Source organism: Triturus cristatus, chromosome 8, assembly GCF_964204655.1.
Source record: "Triturus cristatus chromosome 8, aTriCri1.1, whole genome shotgun sequence".
In the NCBI taxonomy this organism is placed as follows: domain Eukaryota; kingdom Metazoa; phylum Chordata; class Amphibia; order Caudata; family Salamandridae; genus Triturus; species Triturus cristatus.
This window is the reverse complement of record NC_140591.1, coordinates 575,442,159-575,467,544: the sequence shown is the minus strand read 5'-3', so window position 1 is coordinate 575,467,544 and position 25,386 is coordinate 575,442,159.

Here is a 25,386-nt window from a genome sequence, read left to right as displayed (position 1 = left end):
TTAAATAAACCTAAACCCTCTCAAGCCTTCTGCAATTCCCTGAACTCCTACTTCATTGACAAAATGAACACCATCAAAGCAAGCATCCCCCCCTCGTCACCACACAGCACTGCCCCGTCCATCCTCAGGAACCCCCACACAACCGACTCATTCACCCCCATTGACACAGAGACTCTTTACCAACTATTGGCCAAGGTTAGATCTGGCTCCCCTCGGGACCACCGCCCCCCTCATGTTCTGCGAACTGCATTCACGGCTCTTCCAGACCCAGCTCTGGCTCTTCTCAACCACTGTCTGGTCCAAGGCTGCGTACCCAATGCCTTTAAGGAAGCCATTGTAGTTCCCCTCCTCAAAAAGACAGGTGCAGACCCACTCTCACCAGCCAACTACCGCCCCACCTCTCTGCTCCCTTATATAGCCAAGCTATTGGAGGCTCATGTGGCCAGCTGCCTTTCCAATTTCCTGGAACAGACAGGATTCCTCGACCCTAGTCAAGCTGGTTTTTGACCTGCACACTCCACTGAATCTGTGATCTTAGCTGTACTTGACTCCTTATGTGGGAAAGCAGATACAGGCACACCACAGGCCCTGCTACTGCTTGACCATTCGGCGGCCTTCGATACGGTTGATCACGTAATCTTAGCTGAAAGGGTTGAAGAGGCAGGTATCAGGGGCCCAGCTCTCTTCTGGATCAAATCCTTTTTAAACAACCGCTCCCAGGCAATCCACTCCGGCTCATTCACCGCCCCCAAGCTAACAACAAAATGTGGGGTCCCACAGGGCTCGTCCCTTTCCCCCATCTGTTCAATATCTACCTCCGCCATCTAATACGCGCCCTCTAGGAGAGACAAGTCACCATCTTTAATTACGCCGACGACCTCCAACTCCTGTTCCACATCGACAACTCCCCCCAGTCTATTGTGAATTTCAAAGACACCATGACTTTCATTCACCAATGGATGGATCACAATCAGTTAAAACTAAACCCGAGCAAAACCGAACTAATACTGATAGGTGCTGCACAAAAGAACTGGGGCCCTCACTACTGGCCTAACAACCTTGGCCCCCCACCCTCTCCCGCAAACTCAGTAAAGAGCCTTGGGGTCACCATAAGCAACGATCTGTCCCTCAAAGCACACATAAGCACCGTGATCTCCACCTGCTTCCTGCAGCTACGCAAAATAAGGAAAATAAGCAGGCTTTTATCCCAAACTGCACTAATCCAGGTCGTGATAGCTTTGGTTTTATCCCGGCTTGACTACGCAAACGCTACCTTCCTGGGACTTCCAATTGGACTTACCAAAAGATTAAGCACAAACCTGATCAAATTCAGAAAGTCTCTCAAAACACGACTTTTCTCATGCGCCTATAATTAGTCTGTCCAGACTGCGATACTCTGCCTCATCAGCGCCAAGAAACCAACCGGTGAACGAGCGCTCTACAAATCACTTTTAACATAACATAACAACCCCATCAAGGTCAGGAGACTGGAACAGTTACTGAACAGCTACCCATAACTGAGTGACAGACAATTAGTAGCCGAACGTTTTGGTGAGAAGTTGGCCTGATATATGCTGTCCACTAATTTTAGTGGACACCTTGTATCAGTCCAAACAACCCCTTATTGGTTATAGGTTAAATACAACCTTTATTGAAAGCTATCCTAGTGGTAGCTATGGAGGGCAGCCTTCAGGCTAAGTCTTGAAGAAATGTAAAGCAGCTTGTTTTACCAGTCTATAATCTCTTGAGTCACTAAATGAAAGATATCCACACCAGGTATATATATAAAATATATGTATTTATTACTAAACACACTGTCCTAGTCTCTTCATGAGACTAGAGGTCAAAAGACATAACTTACACTTCAATAATCACAGTAAAATAGCACAAATACACGTCAGGCCCTAGGGGCGAGCCAAACCATATACTAAAATAGTGGTATAAGAACCACTACTTAACTAGACACAAGGCCTAGAGCCTGTAGAATCGCTGGGACCCCAAGGAACCACCCAAGGTAGTGACACAGGGGACCCACGGGGGCCGTGTGCAGTGTGTGAACACAGCCGCGAGCTCCCGTTAGCTTTTATGGGGAAAGTCGCGGTTCGATTTTTAAAGATTAGGGACACTTAAAAATGAGTCGGACCAAACCCATATGGACTTAGGAAGTTCTAGGGCTAGCACCTACGGGAGCACCGGAGTTCTTGTGTTACCTCACCCAGGGAAGCCGGTGCAAAGGTGTCTTTTGGTGTTGCGTTGTGTCATCGAATTCAATGGGCGAAAAAGTGCTGCTTCCGTGAAGGTTCAAAGTGTCCAAAGAGATCCAAGCCTGGATCGAAGATGAGAAGAACCTGAAAGCAGAGGGGACAGAGTCTGGGTCACTAGCCAGTGACCAGGAAGGCGATGAGCAGACGCCCACCGATGTCGGGTGATTTCAGGTGAAAGAGGTGAAGCTTGACTCTTCAGCCACGAAGATCAGGAGGCGTCGAGGAAAACCAGGAGCTGGATTCGAGCTGTCCCACAAAGGATGTCGAGTGCTGCAGCATCGGTGCCCAGATTGGACACAACAAGCCTTGGAAACAGCAACCCACGCAGAAACAAGAAAGATGCTTCGGTGCAGACCAGCAAGGTCTGTGGGACTCACCACTTGGTGGGGAGTCAGGGCACGTCTGGAGCAACCAGGGAAGCCCAAGGAAATACAAAGTTAACCCCTCAGGGACCCACCAGTCAACAGACCAGGGATCGCAAAGGGACCTCAAGACGAAACACAAAATGGCGGCCCACGGGTCACTCGGAATGACCAGGCCAACAATCTTCAGAGGATAAAGTGCTCAAGGTACGTGCTACAAGTTAGCCCAAGCACGACTTCAAGAGACCTCGAGAGTCAATGCACTTGTAGAAATGCACGGTGACCAGGAGTTCCAGTTCCACGCTACCCACGAGGGTTGCAGGTCTCAGCTTTGCTGGGGACTCGGGTCGGCCTCTGAGATGTCTGGGAATCCTCTTCCTGGGCTGCAAATACTTCAGAGTCCGGTGGGAGCTTCGATGATGCAGACCCACAAATTGTTTCTTTGGTGCCTGCCAAGCAGGGGAGTCACTCCTTGACCCCAAGGGAGATTTCTTCAGTCCTCTGGTCTGGAGCAGAGTGTGGAAGGTCCAGGATTCAGCTTCAGAGTTTTGCCCAGGGTAATCTAAAGTCCTAAGGACTGGGGTCCCATACTTATACTAAGGTAGGGGGTTGAACATACTCTGGGGACCCACCTATGGGAGGGTTTGGAAAGAGGGGTGGCTATAGCCATTTCCTTTGTCCAGTTTTGCACCAAAGCAGGGGCTGGAAGCCCCTGAACCGGTTTGAGCTGGACTATACACAGGGACACCAAATGTGCCCCCAGTGCAGGACTTCAAAGCACTCAGAGAGTGCTCCCAACCAGCCCCAATACACTTAAGCCTGTCTGGGAGGTGGTTACACCTCCCTGTGACAGGAAACCTATTTTCCAGGCCTCCCCTGCCGGATTTTTGGTCAGCAGCAGGAGGCCAGACCCGTGTCTGTGGCTGCAGCATCCATTTTGTGATGCCAGGGCTCTATTAAGTTTCTACTGGGTATACCAGTGCTGCCATGTCTCTCCCTCTAGAAGGGTGGGATCATTCTCCCGTAACTGGTGTGGGGGTATGATTCCAAGGTGTTTGACACCAAACACGACATGTTTCCGTGCAGCCAGTCCAAAGTTATTATTTACCGTTTGGTTATAATGCACTTAAGAGTATATGGTCAAGCTGCACTACAAACAGCATCAGAGAAGGGTCTCCGAATGCTGCCAGGGGGCTCTGCTCATGCAGGAGCACCCTCTCACATAAGAACCAAGCACTCTGCCTTCAGGAGTCATAAGGCCTGCCATAGGAGTGACTGATAGGTTTATATGTGTGTATATGGTGAGATATAGTGAACCTATATCTCAGTAAGGGGTACATGCACCACCTTACCCAGGCTGTAGTAGCAGACCTGTGGTGTCATTTTGGTTGGCTTTCAGGGATGGCGTAATAAATGCTTCAGCCCCTGGTAGGCCTCTGGGGTACCTATGCCCTGGGTACATAGTATACCATATACTAGGGACTTAAAAGGGCACCTCAGATCCAATCTGAGCTGTACCTAAAGTACATGGAATCATTTTAGAGAGGAAACAGCTAGGCTGGGGCCCTGAATAGCAGGGTCCCAGCCAGACTAAAGTCGAAACACAGTGAAACACCAGCAAAAAGTGGGGGTAAACATATGAAGCAGATCCTACTCTCCTACACGTTTCACTGCAGGTTTTCCCATACCTCACAAGGGCTCATTGGCCCCACGCCTCAGTCAAAATCTAAAATCCATAAGGGACAATCTTGAGGTGGCCAGACAGAAGGTAATGAAGGAGGACCAACTGGGGAGAGAGGCAGGCCATTACAGCAACCCCACTTTAGAGAATTTCATAGTATACCCTTTGGGGGTGGTACCAAAGAAGGAGGTGGGGAAATACCGCCTCATACACAACATGTCACACCCGCAAGGGGAATCAATGAATGATGGACTAGAGCTGATTAGCTGCTCGGTGTCCTATGCCTCTTTGGATGAGGCGGTTAAGGTGATTAGGCTGCCTACTTTTGGGTCGCCACTTCTCACCACAGTGCTGGCACTTGACTGAAGAGGGTGAGTTACTCAGTCGCCCTGTGCCTAAACCCAGAAAGGTGTGTGAAATATAATAGCATTGAAAGTAACTTAAATACCACGTCACTGTGACATGCAGAATGTTTAAATTCCCAATTCACATAGGTATCATCTCCATATAAAAATAGCTACTTCAATTATGGTGGTGATTCTCAATACCAGCCTCATTCAATGTTTTGTGTAAGAATCCGTCACAGATTCACTCTCATGAGTTTAACAAACATTTGCGTACAACATTTAGTATGTCTCCAGGTATTACCTTGTCATGTGCATGTCACAGGTCGCACCCCATCTGGAGGATTTCTCTTTCATCCTCCCTGCTGGTGTGTGCTAGAGATTACAGTTCTTCATCTTAACTTCAAGTTCACAGTTTAGTTGCATATATGTGGTTTAAATGGGATTCAGCATTACCAAGGTATCAATATAAACGTGAAACAATTCACAGTTTCAATGACTGATATAGCCTGCATATACTGACCCTAACAATATGAAGGTTGACACTTTTCTTCTTGATATCCTGATTTATAGGTCTGATTTGATCCACATTTATTTTATAATATTTGTTTACATTTTCAGGAACTAAACATTAATAGCTCATTGTAGTTCATTAATACCCTGCTCTTCTGAATGTGATATCTCCTTAGACCCTGGATACTAGTGAAATGAGAACACCCTTCTCAGAAAATAAAGACTCCAATGAAAATGTGTTTCCTTAATAACACATGATTGATGTTATGCTTTTCTAGTGTTATATCCGTGAATGTTTGATTGGTGACATATTACAACATACACTCACATCCTCAAGGTGTATGGTGTTCTGCATATTTTCTATTATGTTTAGTGCCTGCACTGAGTCAGATCGGCTTTTGACGCCTTCGCACACGACAGACAACTTTACCCCTTCATATACGTCCACACTGTGTCTTGCTAGTTTCCAATTATTGTAATTGTGCTGTTTTTGCAGCAAATCTAGCTTTTCAAGCAGACTGACATGTTTTTACTTCACATCTCAGATATTTGACAATCCTGTTTTGACAACGTATTTTTGATGTCATGGGTTACCTTGACCTTGAACGAGTTATTTCTCATTATTTGAGCATTCCTAGGGCTGTGTGTAATCAAGCCAGTGGGATTGAGTATTACACATGAATTAAAAATAATCAGTCTTTGTCCTTGACAAGGAATTGTCAACTGTTCCACACATTGATGTTATTGTGGATGCAAAGCTATTAAATGTTAGTATCCTCCCTGAAATCGAAAGTCTTTTATATTTGCACTTTGTATGCCGGTTGCCAAGACAGAAATATCGCTTTCTACTTGGGTAGGTTTTTCTTCAAATAAAGGTGTGCAGCAGGAGGAAAGAGTGATATTATTCTAAAAAATAATGTTGCATATTCAATGTCACACAATACGGTACCGCAAGAAACCTTGTTGCACTGCGTTGCGTGACAGGGAAAGGTCAGAAATGCACCATATTTATAGTACACCATAGGGCATATTTAGGTTTGTGGCGCAAGGTAGCTCAACAAGTCACCTTGCTGCACTGCCCTACGTCACTGGGAAAGGGCAATAGTACCCCTTATTTATTCAACATTGCACATTTCTCTCCCTTTCCCTGATGCTGGAGCCGTTTTGTCAGTTGCAGGCAGGATTATTTTGTGCAGGAAGGGGCACCTTCCTGCACGAAAATTGCTGCAAAATGCAACACACATAGAAAGAGAAAAAAAAAAAACGAGGAGAAATAATCATATTTCCTGCTTGATTCGCTTCTCCTTGGGAGGCATATCTTTTTCGTGCATTCCCAGATTTACCAGGTTTGGTAAATCTGGAAATGAGTCAAAAACTATGGGGCTTGTGTGGGAACACCCACGCAACCCCCATAAAATGCCTGCCTGCACAGAGTATTGAAATGCAGCTTTACATTACTACAGATGTTTGAAGCCATTCAAAGGCACGCAAGCTTTCTGTGGCTTCAAAAATATGGCTTAAGGTTTGAGTTGCTCGTGCACCACGTTGCATGGTGCAAGAGCAACACAAACCGGATCATAAATATAGCCCCATGTGCCTGATAGCACCAATGTATGCACCATTGCATCATAGTACAAGGGTACTTTTGTTGCAGGCAGGAGAGTTTATTTTTTTTTTTAAAGTATTGTGAGATAAAAAAAATGATTTTGCACTCTTTTCAATAAGTCAAACACAACATGTATATTGATTTTATTACTGTTGAGGTATGTGATCAATATTTACTTTGAAAAAACATTGAAATTAAAACGATCACTTATCTATAATCACAAAAACAAACAAGAAGGTGTGTGAAGCCTAAAAGATTAAATAAATGCTTAATGAGAAACCGCGTGCAGAAACTGAAGAATAAACAGTGCATTCATTATTGATTTAAGCACACTCTTTCTGTCCACTGTAATATATGGCCAAAAGTCATCTAGGCACATCTTTTAATTTTGCTCTTGTTTGGAACTTTCAGTTAAATTGGTTTCTGAGACCTAATGAGAGACTCTACTCGGTGAAAAAAGAAAAGCATGTTTTCAAAATATAATTAGTCCTCTGGGACAAAGATTTTTTAAGCAGCATAGCCTATTAGGATCAGACCATAAAGCGCATTCAGTGGCACACAAATGATAGGATATTTGGCCCTCGCTTGCAGATGCAGATTTCTAGTTCTTAGAACTAACTCTTTTCAAAACAGTAGAAAGTAGTGAAACCACCATTGTGATTACTGCGGAGTACAACAATGGTCCCCTATAGATAAAATATTATGCTATTTTTATTCAGGGCATGTCCATCAAAACTTAATTTGGTGATGATCTATCAAACACAGAAGGATGAAAGACTGACCTAGAATTCATGAAAATTGCCAGAACATTGATCCATCTCCTACAGATGTTTAGACCAGTTTTATGATATGCAGCTTTAAGTCAGCAGGACTATATATTTCTCCACTTGACCTACACCTGAAAGAATGACTCTCAAATGGTCCACCTGTAGTTAGTATACACCATGGCACTACACAGTTGTTGATATAGTTCTGTCCTGATATTTAAAAAACAGTCTCTATTACAATACTGAGTCGATATGTCAACAAATCATTTTGTTTGGACTGTTGGGTTTTAGCATTCACGTCCACAGATATTTTAGTATGAATCGATTCCCTTACTGGAGTTTCAAAATTCTCATTAAACCTTTTTGAAATATTTTTCTAGAAAGTGCCTTCTCAACAGACCCATGTGCCAGTAACAATGAAACAATCTGTTCTGACCATGTGAATCAACTGTGCTTTTCAGTTATCTCAATGTGTTCTAGCTTGCCAGCATGTGTTACTGTAATAGATCAAAGCAGAGGGCAGCTATTTGTGTGGCACAGACCTGTTTCCTGGGATTCAGCTTTGTATGGTATGAAGGTGCAGAGGCAAGAGGTTTTCAAAGACATTTGAAGTTAAGATCTCATTATCATTGTCTGCCTCTAAGTATTATAGACAATGCATTATGTGTTCAAGGTAACAGACCATAACCATCTATAACACGTATAATTGTGTTGATTGGTTTTTGATGTTGGAAGACCTTGTCATGGAGGTGCTGAGCATTCAGATACTGAGTAGATTCCTCTTAGACCATGGACCATGGACCATGGAGTGGGCGGACCCAGGCCCAGGGTGCCCGTGTGGTGACTATGACTGGAGATGGTGGGGTACTCCCAGTTCTGTGAAGAGCTTACGGAGGTGACAGTTGAATACTTTGAAACTAACTGGTTCATGAACATGTGGAGGGGGATGGAATGGAATGGGAGACACTGAAAATGGTGATGCATGTAAAATGCATGTCTCGAATTGGAGGCAAAAGACTGCGCTTAGAGGTGGCCCTGATGAGGGAGGTGGAAGCTTACATCGCATGTATTTGATTCCTCAAAGGCTGCACAGAATTGCTGTATCGTGGTCACATGCCTGCAGCAGATGTGGGACAGTCATGGTGACATCTCTCCACATGAGATGGAAATGCCACAAATTACAGGGATTCTGCGGAGAGGTCCTGGGGACTTTATGAGAAGTTGCGTGTGTACGACTGGACACCTCGGTTGCCCACTGTCTGTTAGGGCATTCCAAACTCCAAAGAGCGGTGGTAGGTTGAGAAATAGATTTGCTCTTCTGGGACTGTTGCTGGCACTGCGATGGATAGCTATCCACTGTGCGCAACCCAGCCCACGGACAATCCAGAGGGAGACAGCAGACATGTGTGAATGGGGAGTGGCAGAGGAGAGAACGTTATGAGCTGTGCGCACTGACGATAATGCTAAACAGGACTTGGAACTGCAGTGTGAAATCATGAATGTCATTTGGGAGTTTTCAGGGGTTGCAGCTGTGACCTCTAGCCTGCTACACCTGGCACTTCCTTTGCAACCCCTGGCCTCAGTAGAGGCAAGGTTTTGCCCCCTCTGAGGCCAGTGTCGCTTAAGAAGTGCCAGGATTAGCAGGGAGCAAGCTAGAGGTCTCCAGCTGTGACTTCTGACTACTCCCAAATAATGTCCATGGGTGAAAGGCTGGAGGGCCTGGTCACAACAGAGCCCCAGGAGGGTTCCTTCCCCCTGGCTACTCAGGCTGTGAGTGGAACAAAGTTGGTTGAGGTTGTGTAGAGGAATTCTCCTTTTCCCCAAAGTAGTGGTCCCCCATCCTTCCCACATCCCATCTTCCCCTCCTCCCCTTCTTTGATCTGTCCTCAGCCTGTTGTACTAGAAGTCACTGCTGCTGCTTAATTCCTCTTTAGTTTCTGACTTGATTTTTGTATACAAGTGTGTCTTATAACAGCAGATACATCTGACTGGTTTGCAGTGGTCCTTCCATAATGGGCAGATGCTGTTAAGATATGGATTATGATGACAATAGGATGCTCTCTGGTGCCTCTGTTTACTGGGTGGTTATTGCCTTTCCTTGAAATATGTACCACAATCAAAAGGTGATGTGATGCTATATTTTGTGTTGCATTTTTTATTGATAAAAAAATATTATAAAAAAATCTTAACCATCAGAAACACTCACAGGTAAAAATTGATTTAGGCATGGGGAACACCTGTCAGGTGGAGATGCATAGCGACTGAGTTCCTATTCTCTTGCCACATACTGATTTGGGGTCCTCTGCTATTCTAGACATGAAGTCATTTGCAAAATAATACAATAAATAAAAAAATATACAATACTATAATAGGGAAAATGTTTAATCCTTAAATGTCCTTTAAGTCAAATAAATTGGGGCAGAACGCCAGGAAGAAAAATGGAGCGTAATATCGCTGACAGCAGTTACTCAACCTAACCTCTGTGCTGAGGAACTGGTGGTAAAATAATGACAGGCGAGTTGGACTAGCTTAGAGCACAATGAAGGAATTCCAGAACAGCTGGCCTGACAGGTCTGTGTGTGCATAGGTCTGTATGTGACCCTGGTTTATAGTCTGCGGGGCAGGTATTACTGTAGAATTCGCTATTACCACAAACATTACCTGCCGCAAACACAAATGCCTGCAGTCTCCAACAACTTGCGAAACACCAGTACATCGTGTTTTTGCAGGTTCAAAACAGCCGTGATTTGCAAATGTGAGCAACATTTTTAACTATCTGATTCATTAATGGTGGCCACTTTTATTTTAAGGCTCGGACATATTTGCTGTCCTAGACCAACTCTTACTGGCAAATAAACCAAGTGCACAGTACAAGACATATTAGAAGGACTGCTTGAAGTTCTTGGTTTGGCTAGTTCAGGTTTGGATGGGATATTCCCTGGGAGAGGGAATGAGGCATATGTGTCCCACAGCAGAGTGCAGGACAGGGGGAAAAGGAAGAAGCAATGGCTTTAGAATGAATCTGTTTGAGAAGTCTGCAACTGTATTTCCTTGAAACTGGATAGTGACTAACACTTTCCTGCAATATTCCCAGAGTGTAGATCACTGTGATCTACAGAAATCAGGATGAGTCCCGGAAAGCAGAGTGTCACACATAGAGTGGCAAGGGGCATATTTATGAGCCCTTTGCGCTGCCCTAGTGTCACGTTTTGTGATGCTCCGGAAGTGCAAAACCTTAAAGTCATATCTATGAGGCCACACAAAGCCACTGTGCAGGACTTTGAATGGCTTCATAGATATGGAGGAAGGCGGGGCAGCACAAATCACTTCATTGCCTTACTCTGAGCTTGAGAGGCTTTCCATGGGCAATGCGGTGGGTGTTCCCAGATTTACAAAACCATGTAAACCTGGGGATGCTCCAAAACCTTAAGCTTCCCAAGGTGAGGCATAATGAGGAAAAATACCTTTATTTCTCCTTGTTTATTCTTTTTTCTATGTGTACTACATTCTGTAGAGATTGCTGAATGGGGTACTACAAGTTTGTCCTACAAAGTATATCCCCTTCAGCAGGCCCAGCTGGCTAAATCAGTTGTAACTTTAGAAATGGTTATTGCTTTTGCTAGCAAGCCAATTTTAAGAAGCCTCTCCAGGCAAGTCCCTATTGGTCGTGGAACTTGTCAAGAAGGATTTGCAAAGAGTAGCAAAATTTGCGTACAGTGGCCACATAGTGGGAAACTGTTCATTTTCAATACTATTCTTTGTTTATACAAACAGTAGTGCTCACATAACCCTTTACCACAGCAGAGATTGCACAAAAACTCTGCACCAGCAGTCCAGTATAGCTGTATCTCTTAACCCTTCCATGAAGTGTGTGCATAAATTTGATACATACGCTTGCATATAGCATGATTTTATTGTTAAACCATTGTTCGACTTCCAGTTTTAAACTGTAGTAGAATATTTAACTGCAAAAACCGGGCCTTGAATAGAGCGTCTGTTCTCTTTGAACCACTGGATGTAAATAAAGTGGTATATAGTGTACTTATAATGTATATATATATGTATGTATATATAATGTCCAACTGATATCAGAGGTAGATTGTTTCCCCTTCTTTCTAAATTCTCCCAGGTTGACTAAATGAAGTATCTCAGGTATTCTACTTTATTTCATATAGATATGAAGGATTCCAGGAATATAGATTTTTTTAAAGTTGTTATTTGACATGATATTTAAAGGAGCTGAATGAAGGACATTTCTACATGGCCATATGCATGTCAAATGAATCAAGTACAATCTTCAGTTCCCTGAACCAGATATTTTTGACTGATTTGATTTTCTTCTCCAATTTTCCAAAATGAGTGACTGCAGGCTGCCAATACTGCACCCTTGATGTGATAGCATATTCCCAACAGTTCAGCATCCTTCACATGTTACATTTTACAGGTGTAATTGACAGAACTCTAGCCACAGTTGTGATTGAATGAATGTTTTTATGAGTCTAAAACTAGATCTAAAGATACTTCCTTGTTCCTTATCAAACCATTTATTCACTTTTCTGGTAGAAGGTTCCCTGCCATTTGTTAATGTAGTAATGTCTTTTGCCAAGATCACATCCAATATTGGTTCAACACCAGCACTATCTAGTACTTTGGCCAGCCTGTGAAGTCCAAAAACTGATTTGGACTTTGGTTTCAAGGAAACAAGATGTTGTAAATGACTAGTGTTATGCTGCATCCATAACCCTAGGTGCTTGTAGATGATGGTTTGAGGGTGAACCTGGTTGTTCAAAAGCCATCGTGAAGACTTCTAAAGCATCCTTCCATAAATCAATAAATGAGACACCATGGTGTTCATGATCAGCATATTTTCCCGGCAGTGCTTCATTATTCTGTTTAAAAACCATTGCAGGCTGACTTCAGTCCTGTCCAGCAGAGGTGTGTTGTTTACGTGTAGCAGAATTGCAACAGCTGAGTTTTCAGGCATGCTCTTTTGTCACATATCTCCAGGATAGAGATTAAAATGCAGGGTTGCCAACACCCAACACTGTTTCAGACCTCTAGTGATGAGTTTTTTTAAGACGACCGTGTAATATCCCAATTGAAATTGCACACCTGTCTCATGCTATAGTTGTTGAATGGCTCTCAAAGCCTTTTTGGAAGCCCAACAGTAACCTGATATTTAATTGGTGTGCTCTGTTGATTCTCTCAAACACAGCCTTAAAATTGTGGAAGCCCTTTTCAAAGAAAACGGTCATCCAGCACTGGGCCCATAGGAGTGCTGAATTTTCACAATCTTCTTGCTATACTTTACCACAGAAGCATTGGTCCTCCGATGGACCTTTCTTTCCAGGATAACCCACTGCTGGTCTTCCCAATGAGGATGACTAATTGGTAGCCAACTCCCATGCACAGTTTCAAAGAAAAAATAATAAGTCTCAAATAAATGATTAACAACAAATCTTTGAAATAAATGAATTATTGTCTTAGAGATTTAAACTTAATACAAGTAAATAACATTTTTAGCAATTCTGTCATGCATAATAATGCATGCTGCAAACATCTAAACACTTAATCAATAATATCAAAGAATGCAATGGAAAGTTTCCAAGGTAAAGGATGGTTCAATTAGAAATCTCGCAAAGGGACACAGGATTTAAATTAAAGTCAACTAAGAGAAAATCCATTAGTTTTGGCAAAGGGGAATGGAGCATTTAATCAGTAAGTTCAAGTCTGGATTCTCACCAAACAACTCCAAATAGTACAGCAGTTAAATTCATTGGCATAAGGTAAATACATGATAGTTCGGTAAGCAGGATAGAGTCAACGAAGTGATGGAACAATGGCAATGAACACAGTTATCAAGAGCATTGCCAAAGTGTCCCTAGAAAGCCAAAAGTGATAATGGAGAGCAAACACGAAGAACCAGGGGAGCCCACTCCTCCTAAATACAATAGTCTATATAGTGTATATTTGTCGTCATAATGTTGTTGTCAGTCCACTGTGGAGTGATCCCATGTGATTTCTCTTCCATTTAGCAGGTACAAATTGATACTTCAGGAGAATTTTTCATATGACTCATGAGAAGTACATTGCATCCTCAAAGGTTTATCAACAAAAAAAGCTTTAACATTTTTGCTTGTCCATGTACATGGTGAAAATGTTAGGTTCTCAGGAAATCCACACAAAAGAGAATCTCCTTCCTAATATCATCCCCAGTTTTTATAAATGTCAAACATAGGTTCACATGCTCTAATACAGACAAACTTAATGTTAATATTTGATCATATTCTAGATATGCAAAGTTGTCCGTAATGCTATCAGCCTAAAGCTAAAGTAGACAGTCTTTCTAATTTATGATGCTCCATTTCTGGTAAATTCCAAAGAGTTAATTTAGGTGGTTTAGTATTGTATTATTTTGTTTACTTTCTACTAAATTTATGCATTGTGTTTCAGCTCTAAGTATTTTGCATATCAGCTTTTTTTCTATGTGCATAAGACATGTCCAAGGATTTAGTCCATCTAAAAAAATAACCCATAGTTTCAGCTTCCGAAGCTTCAAGATGCAGGTTCAAGCTTTTTAATACAGGGACTTCAGTTAGACAATGTTTCAGTTTCTCACCTCTTCTGGGCCAACAGTCGCTGGGATTCATCTCACTTTCTTGATGCACAAGCTCTTCATTAGGGTCTATCTCACTAGTAGTCATGTCTACTGGCTGTGACTCTTCAATACCATGAATAGTTTACTCTCTCAGATCCCCTCAGGCAGAACGAGTGCTGTCCCATCTGCTTGCTGGTTCCACACAGCTTGACTAAACTGCTCCCTTTGTCTCACAGTAACCACTGGCACATCAGGAACAGGTGCAGTTATATCATCAAAGTGACATGGGACTCTGCGAGTGTGGGCTGCATGTACCCATTTCTGGACACCACCATACTTCTCCACGGTAGAGGAAATAGATAGAGTTGTAAATTCAGCAGCCAACAGTTAATCGGCTGGGGAAGATGGTCTACCTATTGAATTATATAAGAAATGAGCCCCAATATTAAATCCACAATTATTAAAGCTACCTAACCATATTTTAAAGGGTGGCAAGCCTCCATCATCTTTTCGCACCGCTGTGATAGTTAGTTTTGTAAAGAAAGAGAAGTATCCAGAAAACATCGGCCTATAAGTTTACTAACTGTGGGTTACAAAATATTCACAAACCTTTTAGCAAATAGAATAAATAGGATCATAGGCTCAATTTTCCGTAGTGATCAATGTGGATTTATGGCAGGTAGACAGCTTTTTACAAATACAATTTTTTTAATAGAAGCATTGGATTATATGACCCAGAACAAAATTCCTGCCCAGGTCAAGGTTTTGGACGCCGAGAAGGCTTTTGATCTGGTGTCCTGGGAAAGTCTCTTTCTAATACTTGAAAGATTAGGGTTCTAAAAAATCTTTATATAAATATGATCTTGTTTATATAAGGACGCTGAGGCATGTATAATTATTAATTCCAATAATGTCGGCTGATGTAAGGTGAATAGAGGCACTCGCCAGGGATGTCCTATCTCCCCAATACCTTTGATTTGTTCATAGAACCACTGGCTATTGCCATTAGACAAAAAGCAACAATATCAGCCCAATAGCAAGACATGAAAAATTAAATTATGATATGCCAATGATATTGTTCTTTTTCTTAAATCGGGGGCGAATATTCAGAGTGATATTTTTGCAATATTTGGTGAATTTCAAACACTGGGCGGATACAGAACAAATAATGCCAAGGCTGAAATTTTACTCGCAGAATACCCTAATACCGGAATTTCAACTTTTAATGAATGCAAAATCAAAGCGATATTTGGGTATATTTCTCTCTGTGAATGTGAACGATCTATACAACCTAAATTATGCTCCTTTAATGCAAAGGATTAAGCACATATTTACAAAATGGAACCAATTACCTGTTTCAATTATTTAGCTTTTTGTTTTCCGCAATCCGTTATGCATTGCAAGCGTCATTCTTTAAAGAAATATATATGTTACTTTCATCCTTTATATGGGCAAATAAGATTCTGAGATTAGCACTAGCCACTGTATGTAAATCAACGAATGAATGTGTCTTGACCCTTCCCAATTTAAGAGAATATTATTATGAAAATTTGACACATGACTCTTTACTGATTCTTATACACTTTGCACAGAAAACATGTTTATGTTAAAAATTTTGAAGGAATACAAAATTCAGGACCTAATCAGGTCAACAAAACCCCCCCAAAAAGTCTGAAACAAGGTCTTACAGTGGTCATTAAAGCAAAATCACAAATGTTGAACCTTGATGATATACCTATGATAAATGGCTCAACACAACTTGTAGACCTGTATGTTGGAGATCAACAGCTGCTTGATTCCAGCATTTTAATGAAATGGGAAGAGAATGACTACACCACGGTGGCACATTTTATTAACATTGATCTATGGAAAAGCTGGGTAGAGATAGAAAGTGGTTTAAGCTGCTTTGAAGGCTTACTTAAATGATCTTTTCTCCAAACGAAAATCTTTCAAAAATATATATAGATCCCATTTTATTATCCACAAAATTGGATCTTATGGATACCCTTTTAACAATAACCACATGTCGATCAATCAGCGGCTGCTTAAAAACATTCAGAGAGCAAAAGGACAATAGGGTTTATGAAAAGGCTTGAGATAAATGGTACAATAAAGAGCGCCTTCAGATCTCATGAACAGTTTGGAATAGAATTAATAAATGTAATACATCTCTTTTGAGAGGCACCAATTTCAGAAGAATGCAGTTTTATATAAATGGGTTATTATATAGGACCCCAGACTTTTTACATGGTATTGAACCCCAGATACAAAATGCTTCCGATGTTTAGTGGAAGGTGGGGTTAGCTGGACCCACATTGTATTGGAATGTACAAGAATTAAAGAATTCTTGGACGAGATTGAGAATCACTGCAAATACAATCTAGGAGCAGGGATAGCTACTGATAACTATGTTGCAGTCTTGGGATATTCTCCAAATATAATAACTGGCACCTAACAAGCAGAAGGCCTATTCATGTCAGCCTTAGTGGCCAGATCTTTAATACTCCAGAACTGGCACAGTGAGAATCCATCCACATTTCTGAATTGGCAGATTAAACTCTGTTGAGTCAGAGAATTAGAAAACAGATATGCTCTAAGGTCAGGATCTTATACAACGTTTAAAGCTCTCTGGAAATTCATATGACATGTGTCGGGAGATAAGGGGAGCTAAGTGCCAAATGATTATTGTTCGAAATGCATGTCTATCTTGGGAAATATGTAATATTTCCTGATCGCTACCTGCTTGTTTGACAATGGTTTTTGAAAGTTAAAGACTGTTTGTTAATGTGCAATATTTGATCTTGATCTGGATAAGATCTTTGGCAGTTGTCTTTTGAATTATTTCGGAAAATGTGCAATATTTCTTGATTTCAGGTTTTATTTGAAGTTTTTCAACACTAAATAATAGTTTCCTAATTTTAAGGCAATTTGGGTAAATATGCAATATTTGATTTTGACTTTGTTAAGATCTGTGATAGATGTCTTTTGCATTATCTTCGAAAATGTACAAGACTTGCAGATTGTTTGCTATATGTGTGTTAATTTCCAGCTCCTATGACACCAATTTAAAGTCCGCTCGAGGAAATGTGCAATATTCAGCTTTAATTCTGACCAGAACTCGTGTAGCCATCTTTTGAAACACATATGATAGTTATTGCCCGGTCAATCGGTATCTTTTGTATCCCTTGGTGGTAAATTTTATACCGGTCATGACATTGCAGATAAAATGTGCATGTATTATGTTTTAAATGCGCTCTCCTAAATGAAAAGAAAGTAATTGTTTTAATTTTTTTTTACTTTTCAAATTTTTTATTGGATTTTTAAAATGTTCAAATGTATAATGTCATTATGAATAAATTATTGGATTTTTATTACATATACGTTTGCATTTATTTAAAGATTAATTGAAATATGGTATAATGAATTTATGAAAGAAGTGAATTTTTTATGGTGTATAAATTAATATTGTAGAGTACATTTATATATTATATATATAAAAATGTATTACATAAACTTTCAATAATGAGATTTTTATTATCTTTAACATTATAAAAAGTTCTGCTGTTGGGACTGTATATTATAAAACGTATTAATTTGAATGTAATAAAAATATTATTAGTATCTGATTTGGATTTGTGTTTCATGTATTTGTTTTTCATTTTATGATTTTATTATTGGATTGTGATTTTTTATGTTTTTTTTCACAGTTTAGGAATACCAATGACTATTCATTAAATAAGTAATCAAATCTATTAATTATCAATAGTGATCACCATATTATATTATATGTTAATGTTTAATTCACGATGTTGGACGGACTTATGTCTGCCCAACACTATCTCAGAAACAGGACCAACCGACCTCTAGTCGGCGGTCCTGACCGTCTAATTATGATGCGACCGCACATGGTGTGGCCACATTCCAACATTTTCCAATGGAAGCATATGTCATGGCCATAAATCAGCCATTGCACATGCTCACTGTTAGACCTGGCTTTTACAGCGAGTTTATATGCAGACTTTTTGCTTTGTAGCCTTCTGTTTCTGACCTGTTTTTGTTTGTTTTATTACTCTGAGCACTTTACCACTGCTGATCAGTGGTAAAGTGCATATGCTCTCCCTGAAAATTGTATGTAGGGATTGGTGTTTCCATAATTGGCTGATTTGATTTACTCGTCAGTCCCTAGTACAGTACACTCTGTGGGCACAGGGCCTGTAAATCAAATGCTGCTATTGGGCATGCAGCACTGAGTGTGCCGCCAACATAAGCAGCCTGTAAATGTAACGTCAGGCCTGCCTTTAAAGAGCCTGTGTGCAGTCTAGTACTGCTATGTCGACTTGACAAGTGCACCCACTTGCCATGCCTTAACCTTCCCTTTTCTTACATGTTAGTCACCCCTAAAGTTGTCCCAAGGTAACCCTGTGGGAAGGGTGCAGTGTTTGTGAAAGGTAGGACATGACCTTATGTGTGTGGCATGTCCTGATAGTGAAATACTGCTAATTTCGTTTTTCACTATTATAAGGCTATCTGGTCCCATAGGATAGAATGGGGAGTTTGCTTATGGCATTTTATAAACATAACTACCCCTGGGTAAATGGTAGGAAAATTAAGTTTGATATGCCTGAACTCAGAATGTTAAGATGCATCTTTTAGTGAGGGGGATTTTTACATTCTGTGTTTGGAAATACCACTTTTAGAAAGTAGGTATTTTCTTGCTTAGCCATCCAGTGTGCCTCTACCAGGATGTATATTGACTGTCTGGCTTTGGTGTGACAGGGGCTAGGGATTAGCAGTGGCTCCAGAGAGTCTGGATGAGTCAGCACTAGGCTGAATAGGCCTGGTCTGCATTTGGATTGGTGGGAGGAGTAGCACCTGCACCTGAATAGGGCTGTGCCTGCCTTCCACAATGAGAGTTCTGCCTTCCTGTGATGTGTCTGGAGCCAGGGCTCACACTGACAATGGAGGTTGTTGTACACTTGCAAAGTGCCCCCCAGAACTGGTTTGAACTGCACTCAGAGCCCTGGGCCAGGAGAGAACAAAGAGATTTACAGTAAGAGGGAGAGGGGCCCAAGCCCCAGACTTTTAGATCACTTCTGGGAAATCAAGAGGAACGTTTGCCAAGGAGAAGAACTGGCAAAACTGAGGAGAATACTGCCCTTGTGCTGTTTGCTGTCTAAGGCTGGCCTGCAGTGGCTAGTTTCTGTCAAGGAAAGGGAAAAGGACTTTGCTGTTTGCTGTGTTCTCTGCTTGAGAACGAAGTCCAAGGGCTTGATACTGAGCTTGCCTCCTGTTCTTAAGTCTCAGGGACACAAAGACTTCACTCCCAGTTTCCCTGAACATCCTTGCTGGGATTTCTGACCTGCCAAGAGGTGCCTACAGCTGTTCTGGGCTTCTGGAGGTTGTTCTGGCAGTTGGGAGCTGGAAAAGCAACACAACAACAAGAATCGTAATGCAGCCGCACCAGTTTCTGATGCATCGCCGAAGAAATAGTTGCAGCGCCTGCCCGTAGCTCGAGAAATCGGTGCATGCTGCGCCCAGTGCACTGATCTCCAAAGTCCGGTATCACGGCACTGATTTTGGCGCAAGGCCTGTTGTGCGGCTGCAAGACCTCACGCATCATCACAGATCATAGTATCGCATCGATGTGCCAAGTCTGTTGCATTGTTGGGGAACGCAAAAAGGAACTTACACATCACCTCCCCATGCAGTAAGCAACCAATGCATCACCTCCTCTCTGGTAAGGAACCAATGCATCACCTCCCCTGCGCACCAGTAAGAAATCGACTCATCATCTCCCCCGGAGCAAGGAACCAACGCATCACTTTCCCTGAGTGTATATTACTGACGCATCACCTTACCTGTGACCCTTTTTGTTTGTGTGTGCGATGCATCCAAGGTACTTGGTGTGAATAGTATTGCAGCTGCAATTTACTTTGATCTGAACTATTTCTATCATTTGAAAGTGATATTTTTATTACTATATTGTGGATTTTTGTCATTTTGGTCTTGTTTGGTTTAGATAAAGATTACTTATTTTTCTAAACTGGTGTGGTGTCCATTTGTTGTGTTTTCACTGTATTACTGTATGTGTTCACAAATGCTTTACACACTGCCTCTGAGATAAGCCTCTCTGCTCGTGCCGAGCTATCAAGGGGGTGAGCAGATGTTATTTTAGAAGTGTATCCCCCTTACCCTGAATAGAAGCAAGGGTCCCTATTTGGACAAAGCTACCTACCTCTGCCAACTAGAGACCCCCATTTCTAATGCTCACAAAGGAAAATGTCCGGTGTTGTCAATCCTGGCACCCTGTGGCAGGCACCTCAAGGTGCCTTTCACAAGGTGCAGGGATTAACAGGGCGCAACATAGGTGCCTCTTCAACCACCAACAGGAGGCCACAAAGCAAAGGGGGCTGGCTAGGGGCCACAAAACATGCTTTCTGAAAGGGTTTCCATGTCAGAAAGCCCGGCATTGAAACCCTCCAGAAACCGTGCATCGTAATCCATACGGCGTAAACCGCTGTCCCTTTGGATTACGGGCCGGGTCCGACAGGCTCCTTAAGCCCATCGGAGGCCAGCCGGAATGACCAACTGAATCAAAATCAGACAGTCGGAATTCAAACTGATAATGTTGTTGTAAGGCCTCCAGCCTGAAGTCTGAGGCCTTTCGATCGACATCATAATAGGACCAATAATGTTTAGTTTTAAATTTTACAGGTGTTTTTGTCTGGATTATCGCATCTTCTAAGTAATTTTAATATTATTGTAATCATCCACAATTATGTGAGAATGTGCAGTATTGATTATACATATTCGTTTTTTAGTGTTGAACACCAAAATGCTTTAGATTGCAGTGGAAATAGTAAATGCCACCCTTTAGTTTTTAACACCTTCCCCACATTGGTTTAGATTTTAGTAGGAATAGTAAATGTCACCCCATTAGTGTCCAACACCTTCCCCAAGTTGGTTTAAATAGGAGTAGAAATAGTAAAAGTCTTCCCTTGAGAATCCAACACTTTCTTCAAATGGTTTACGTTGGAGTGTGAATATTTAATTTAATCATTTTTAGTTTGAAATTATTTTGTTAAATTGTATTTCTATGTAGTAGGAATAGTTTTTGATATTTAACTAGTATTGTTGAAGTTTAGAAAGATAATTTAATGGTTATGGGCCAATTATGATGTCGGTCGGAGTTGCCTCTGACCGACATCATCGTGGAATTGGGATCGATTGACCTCCGATCGGCGGTCTCAACTGCCTAATTACGAAGCGACCACACATGGTGCAGTGACATACTCACATTTCATTATAGGATCTTGTGCTATGGCTGTAAACCGGCTGTAGCACAAGCTCTCATAGGGAAATGGGAGGTTGTGCTCATCCCTGCACCACGTGGCAGGCACCTCAGGGCGCCTGCCACACGGAGAAGGGATTAACAGGGGGGCCAGCAACCGGAGGCTAAAAGTAGAAGGGGGCCCTGCCAGGGGCCCTCCAACTCACTTTCTGATGGGCTTTCCATATCGGACAGTCCGGCATGGAAAGTCTGTTGGAAACCAAGCATCATAATCCCATCTGCGGAAACGCTGTCCATTGGGATTATGGGACGGTTTCTGACTGCCCCATGGGAGCCCATCGGAATCCAGTCAGAATGACCGCTGGTTTCAATTCCGACCGACTAGATTATAATTATGTGTTCAAATTGAAACCAACAATCTCGGTCGGAAAGTTTGTAATAGGCCCCATAGTTGTATATTTGTAATCAATAACATTAATATTTACATATTATCATAGAATAAAGATATGTAAACCATTTTCCATTTTTATTTATTTTTCAAAGTTCATTAAATGTATATTTTTACATGTTTAAACAAATATTTAGTGATATAAATATGTATATATATTTATCGAGAAATTAAACCCCTTTCAATACATTTTTGTTACTAAACAAACAACACTATAACTAATCTTTAGATCTCCTCCCACATCCCCTCCCTGCCCTCAAAACCTTAAAAATACCTTTAAAAAGGCCTAAATAAACAATGTAAATCTTATTTAATAGTATTGTACATTTGGCAGGATTTTCTTTCCACTAACTTTTTTAAACATTTATTAAATTGTTTCATATACATTTTCTTAACATACATTTAACAAATATTTTCACAGAATACGTCAATAGAATTTCATTTTTAAACTAGCATCTAATTTATACTTTGCAATTTTTTACATTTGTGACATCAATTTTTGACATGTTTAACATATTTAATCATTTTGAGAACATATATTTAAGATGTGCAACTTATTTTCCCATTGATTTCTTTGTGGAGATGTTATTTTTTTAATTTAATTTAGCAGCCATTTTTTACCGCTACTCTCTATTTTTTAGTCTAGGTGTCTTATTTTTTGACTATTTTCTGGGATCCAGGTCACAATAAGGTGCTGCTGTTCATTGGAATCCTTTTTATAGTTTTTTTTCTCAAGGTTTTGAGAGCAGGGAAGAGATTTGGGGGGAGAGCTAAAAGTTAGTTACAGTGTTTTTTGTGGGATTTTGTGTACATTTATTGATAGTAATGTTTTTCACTAGTGTGTTGGTTTACATTTTGGTACAGTGGCTAGTATTGTTTTTATATGGTATGCTGTATTATATTGATTTGTGCGGCGCACTAATCACCCAACTGGGTATCCAGGTGCTTGGGCAGGTGTGTAGGTGTAAGATACCCAAGGTGCTTATACAAAGAGCCAGGTCTTCAGCTTCTTTCGGAACTCAAGAAGTGAGGAGGAGGCTATGTTGTGTTGAAGAAGGTCATTCCATGTCTTGGATGCCATGTAGGGGAATGAGCGAGATCCTGTTTTGTTTTTTTGCTGGGTTTGTGAAAGTGTTTGCAGCTGGTAAGGTATTCTGGTCCTGTGTTGTGCAGGGCTTTGTATGTCTGTGGGAGAAGTTTCAATTGGCTGCGCTTGCCAATAGGGAGACAGTGAAGTTTCTTGAGGAGCGGTGTGATATGGGTGTGGTATGGAGGTCGCGTGTGAGTCTTGTTGCGGTGTTCTGGGAGGTCTGGAGTCTCTATAGGAGTTGTTGGGAGATTCCAACATGGAGAGTGTTGCCGTAGTCCAGCCTGCTCAAGATTGTTTGATGGTCTGTTAGGTGTTCTGAGGCAACTATTCAATATCTTTCATAGCATGCATACGAAGTGGAAGCAGAAGATGCACACTACATTGATTTGAACCATCATGTTGAGCTTGTTGTCTAGGATGATCCTTGTGTGGTCTGTCAATGGGTGTGGGTGTGGGTCCTAGCTCAGATGGCCACCAAATAGAGTCCCATGGGAAGGACTTTTTTTTAAAAAATCAGCACTTCCATCTTGTCGGAGTTGAGCTGCAGGCAATTGGTTCTCATCCAGACTGCTAGCATGGTCATGCAGTTGGTGAAGGTGGTCCTGCTGGTTGTCTTGTAATTCAGGGCAGGGGTGAGTTGGGTGTCATATGCATAGGAGATGACTGTGGTGTCTTATGATTGGATAATTTTAGTGAGTAGGGTCTTGTAAATGACGAAAATGGTGGGGCTGGGGATGATCTCTGTGGGACTCTGCATAACAATCTCTTTGTCTCTGATGTGAAGGGTTGTAGCCTGACCTTTTGGGTTATTCCTGTGAGGACAGAACAGATCTATTTGAGAGCTGATCCTTGTATAATATTCTCGTGGAGTCTTCTGATGAGGGTGTTAAGGGAGATAGTGTTGAAGGCTGTGGAGAGGTCAAGCAGGATGAGAGCCGTAGTTTCTCCTCGGTAGAGGATTATTTGAATGTCATTGGTGGCTGCGATGAGTGCTGTTTCAGTGCTATGGTTCTTTCTGAATCCTGATTGTGTGTTGTCTAACAGATAGTGAAGTTTGAGGTGGGTTGTGAGTTCCTTGTTGATGGCCTTCTCAATCAATTTGGCTGGATAGGGGAGCAGGGAGATGGGTCGGAGGTCATTGATTTCTACACGTTTCCATTCATCTACAAAAGTGGCAGACATGATGGAGTTGTTGTTGATGTGGGTCAGGATGGTGCTAATTTGTGATGTTCCCATGTTCTAGATGTAGTGGGTCATAGATCCATTGGGGGCCCTCAGTGGATGGTCCGCATGATTGCCTCTGTGTCATTTCTGGTGAGGGTAGTCCATGTGGTCAGGTGGCTGTCTTGTTTGCTGGTAGGTAGGTTAGCAACAAGTTCTCTGGGGCTAGGTTGGTGTGCAAGGTTGTGGTAGATGTTTGTGATTTTACTGTGAAAGAACTTGGTTAGGTTGTTGCAGAGTTGTTGGGATGCAGTGATGCTGTTGACAGTGGCTAAGGGCAAGGTGAAATCCTTAATACTCAAGAAAATCTATTTGCAAATGTTGGGGCTTCCTTTGATGTGGCCCACTAGTGTTCTTTTTTATGTCTCTTATTTGCTGGTAATAGCATTGTAAGTAGTGCTGTCTGTGGCTAACTCTCAATTTCCTTTCCTGTGGTTTACAGTGTCTTTTGGGATCTCAGAGGTTTTCTGTGAACCAGCTGGCCTACTTGTTTGATCTATTATGCTTGTTGGATTTGTTGGGTGTGAGGAGGTCTATGCAGTTCTTGATCAGTTGTTGAAGTTGTTGATGTCCTTGTCGAGGTTGTCTGTGGAGTTAGGTTGATCTGTGCTGAGGGTGCAGAGCCAGTCTGCTTCTGTGATTCGCCCCAGCTGTGGCTTGGAAAGCTGAACCTGGGTGGGGTGTTGACTTGAGGTGTGTTGATTTGGATGTGGATGATGGAGTGGTCGGTCCATGTGAGTGGTTTGGTGGAGTTGTTTTTGATGCTTTTGCTTCTGGTGAAGATGTAATCCAGTGTGTATCTTGTGGTGTATGTAAGTTCTAGGATGAGCTGAGTTAGTCTGATGTTGCTCAAACTTTCGAGGAGTTCTGTGAAAAATATTTGTCCCAATTTCGGTGGATTCTAATTTTTGACAAAATGGATTCAGCTATAAAACAGTAAGTAATTTTTATTTTTTGTTATTTGAGTGCAAAATGTTATATTTTAATAGTTATGTAAGTGTTTTGGGATTGTTATTTGTAACTGTGTATACGTTTTTCATTATATTTCATAATGATTGTGTTTGTTCTTTCAGCTTTTTGGTTGTTGAAGTTGAGATTTTTTATAGAAATAATTTATATATTATTTTATCAGTGAGATTTAAAGTTGGAGTTATATTTGTTTTTACTGATGCAACATATATTATGTTTATTATTTATAACC